Raw genomic sequence first — 4,527 nt, forward strand, 5'->3', positions numbered from 1 at the left:
TGGCAAATAAAGTAACTATTGGAGCACTCTTTCAAGAAGGAGCGTCGTAAGTCAGGCCACCATATTTCAATAGACAATACTTTTCTCACAGGAAAGAGCCAATGGAAATTTATGCAAAATCCAATGATGTCAAAGTATGACGCGTTATCAAAAAGGAAAACTATCCACAACCAGCATTAGCTCAACCACCCGTTGATCCTGAAGATATAGATGAATACACATATGAGCAAATAGCGGTCATTCAGTTTAATGCTATGGCACGAAACTTGCTCTATAATGCTATAAGTGGAGAAGAGTATGAGAAAATTTAAAGTTGTAATACAGCCAAAGAAATGTGGGACAAACTGGAAGTCTTTTATGAAGGAACCAGCAAAGTGAAAGAAACTCGGATAAACATGGTTGTTCATGATTATGAACTCTTCCAGATGAAAGAAGGAGAATCCATTGAGGAAATGTTCGCAAGATTCGGCAAAATCATTGGCGATCTAAAAGCCTTTGCTAAACCCTACTCAAGTGGTGATCAAGTTCTAAAAATCCTAAGGAGTTTACCTACCACTTGGCAGACAAAAGTAGTCACACTCGAATCTCAAGATCTAAATAAACTTTTATATGATGAACTACGAGGAGATCTTATAGCATTCGAGAAAACCCATCTCAAAAAAACAAGTCAGGAAGAAAAGAAGAAAATAATTGCCTTCAAAACTACAACTGAAGGACCTAAAAATGATATTGATGACGATCCAAAAGCTCTTGAAGAAGAAATTGTCATGGTATCAAGAAACATGGATGTATTGATGAGAAGGTATAGAAACACAAGAAGGGGAAGGATGCCATCTAGGCGAACCAAGCAATACAATGAACAAGACAAGAATGACCGGAAGTGTTATGAGTGTGGAAGGTATGGGCATGTCCAAGCAGAATGCCCAGATCTTAAGAGAAAAGTCTCTAGAGGGTTCAATAAAAATAAATCCTTCGAAAGTTGGAGTGATAAAGATAGTTCAGAACACGAAGAAATACCAAATTTGTGCTTCATGACCATCTTGGAAAATGACATGAACAGATACTCTGGTTGTTAGACTGATGAAGATGCATCAGATGATGAATGCAAGGAAGATACTAAAAATTATTTCATGGCACGAGGTGAAACAAGTGAGGTAAGATCCTATAATTGTGATAGATGTAATGAATTGCAGGATATTCTTGACCTTACCCAGAAGGAGTCTCAAAAAATGTTGAATGAACTAAGGAAACTCAATAGGGAAAAGAAGGACTGGGAACTTATGCTTAAAGTCTGTGAAATCGAAAGAGATGTACTTCAAGATGAAGTTCAAGAATTGAAAATGCAACTTAATGAAATGCGCAAGTCCACCAGTCACAGTCCTATAAAATCTAACCAGGCGACTTACAAGTCAACCGGAAAAGGACTGGCTAGAACTGAGTCCACAAGTACTAACACAAATGGGAGATCGAAAACTGGATCAACCCATGTGTGTCATTAATATAACAAAGTTTGACATAAATACTCATTTTGTAGATTTCGTAAATCTAATGTTTCAGGATGGATTTGGAAACCCAAAAACAACCCTAATTCTAGTAAAACTAACCAACAAGGACCCAAGAAAGCTTGGGTACCTAAAATAAAGTGACAATTCTATTTTGCAGGAATACCACAGAAAGAGTCGTAAAGGAAAATGGTATTTAGATAGTGCGTGTTCCTGTCACATGCCGGGTGACAAAAATCTGTTCAAAGAAGTCACAAATAAATAGAGGAAATGTCAAATTTGGAGATGATTCAAGAGGAAAGATAGTTGGCACTGGCACAGTTCCATTCAGCAATAATTGTGATATTACAGAGGTATATACTTGGATGGACTCAATTACAATCTTCTAAGTATAAGTCAACTGTGTGATTCAGGATACGAAGTTAAATTCAAGAAAACAGGATGTGATATTGAAGATGAGGCAGGTAAGATCATTCTTCCTAGTAAAAGGTATGGAAACTTCTACATTGTTGATGGCATTGAAAATCTAGATAGACATATTTGCTTAGCATCCATATTTGATGATCCATGGCTCTGGCATTAAAAACTTGGTCATGCAAGCATGCACCTAATTTAAAAGCTCTCCAAGCATGATTTAGTTATCGGTCTTCCCAAGCTCAATTTTTCTAGAAATCATGTATGCGATGCATGTCAAATTGGTAGAAAAACTAGAAACTCTTTCAAAACCAAGGACATTATGTCTACTACCAAGCCTTTATAATTGCTTTACATGGACCTGTTTTGACCTACTAGAACTGCCAGCATTGGAGGTAAACAATATGCTTTTGTTATTGTTGATGACTACTCACGTTTTACATGGGTGATTTTCTTATCTCATAAACATGAAGCATTGAAAAACTTTGAGATTTTCTGTAAAAGAATTGAACAAGAAAAGAGGTATCTTATCGCAACTATTCAAAGCGATCATGGAGGAGAACTTGGAAGTAGAGCTGTTGAAGAATTCTGCAACGGTCAAGGATACACTCATAATTTCTCAGCACCTAGGTCACCACAGCAAAATGGAGTGGTTGAACGTAAGAACAGAACACTACAGGATATGGCAAGAACTATGATACTAGAACATTCCCTCCCAAATCATTTCTGGGCAGAAGCAGTTAGCACAGCTTGTCACATTCTCAAAAGGTGCTTAATTTGACTTATTTTGAAGAAGACTCCATATGAATTATGGAAAGGTAAGAAACCAAATATTGGATACTTTCACCCCTTTGGAAGCAAATGCATTGTCCACAACAATGGTAAGGATAATCTTGGTAAGTTTGACCCAAGGAGTGATGAATGTATATCTCTCGGCTACTCGAATAATAGTAGATCTTTTAGAATCTATTATAAGCGTACCATATGCATAGAGGAATCAATTCATGTTATTTTTTATGATAATAACTCTATGGCCGAGAAATGAGATTTAGCATGTGACAAAGAGATCATCCAAAATCAACCAAAGATTAGTGAATAGAAGACTTTAAAAGAAGTTGTTAACAATGCAACTGAAACCCCACAGTCAACTAATGAAGACATTAGTGAGCATGATCAACCTCAGAATGAGTCGACTAATCAACGTACTGAACCAGTACCGAACGAGTGGAGAAGTGAACCAGAATATCCTCAGAAGTTCATCATTAGAAATCTAACTGATGGAATGAAAATAAGAGGAGCTTTAAAGAAAAAGGCTAACATCGCACTCATAGCTCAAATAGAGCCAAACAAAGTTGATGAAGCGTTGAAAGACTCAAGTTGGGTATAGGCTATGCAAGAAGAACTTGATCAATTTGATAAAAATCTAGTTTGGACATTGGTGCCCAAACCAGCAAATGCAGCAATCATAGGAACCAAATGGGTATTCAGGAACAAACTAAATGAAGAAGGTAAAGTTATCCGGAATAAAGCAAGGCTAGTCGCTCAAGGTTACTCTCAACATGAAGGAGTCGACTATGATGAAACCTTTACTACGGTAGCATGGTTAGAATCAATTCGTACCTTATTAGCATATTGTCACGCCCCAACCTCGGGAAGCGCGACCGGTGCTCGACCGAGTGAACCCGGTCGAGCAAGCATGTTAGATACTTTCTACCCAACTCACCCATGATCAAGAAAAGACATGATTCCATTAATTAGACAATAGGAAGTTCATACATACAATACTAAATCGTTTCATTATTTACTTCACTTTTAAGTTTCAAGATACACACATTCTTATGATTCGAGTGGAACAAGAGATCAAAACACAACATAATCCGCTCGACTTTTCTAGCACCTATGTACAACCCACATAGTGTCTACGGAGCCTCTAAAAGATACAAAAGAGTGTTATGATAGTGTCGGCAACAAGTCCCCGACTGTAACTTGAGACGTGATAATAATATGAACAAAAGATACAATACATGACCCCGAGATGAAGTGAGGCTCACCAAGTCTGCTGGGAAGAAGATGTACCACTATCGCTAATCAACACTGCCTACTATAAAACCACCTGCATTTATTTAAAGATGCAACGCCCCCGGCAAAAGGGACGTTAGTACTGTCGAATAGTACTAGTATGTAAAACTAAACACCATCTCAATAGAATGAATAATAATACAAGGGGAAACAGTCAAGAATTCAATAAGAGCTTCAAATAATACTAAAACATCAAGTTAAGGATCACATAAGTTTTCAAGTCAATTTCCATGTTATTAGGTTGGGTGATCTTTAGTGCCGATATTCCATAATTCACAATAACATTGTATTCTTACACGGAGTCCGATCACGACCCGATCGGCTAGGTCGTCTCATTTCAGACATCAAACATAACCATAATTTCATTATAATTTCCGGCACAGTCACCACCATGTGTGCGGCATAGTGTCCGATCACGGCCCGATCGGCTAGGCCGTCTCACCCAAGACATTACCTTTTTCAGTCAATCATCTCACATCATACTTCTTTCATATCTTTTCGAGTCATTGGCACTAGTGGCCACCATTATAAA

This window comes from Nicotiana tomentosiformis, chromosome 3, assembly GCF_000390325.3.
Source record: "Nicotiana tomentosiformis chromosome 3, ASM39032v3, whole genome shotgun sequence".
NCBI lineage: Eukaryota > Viridiplantae > Streptophyta > Magnoliopsida > Solanales > Solanaceae > Nicotiana > Nicotiana tomentosiformis.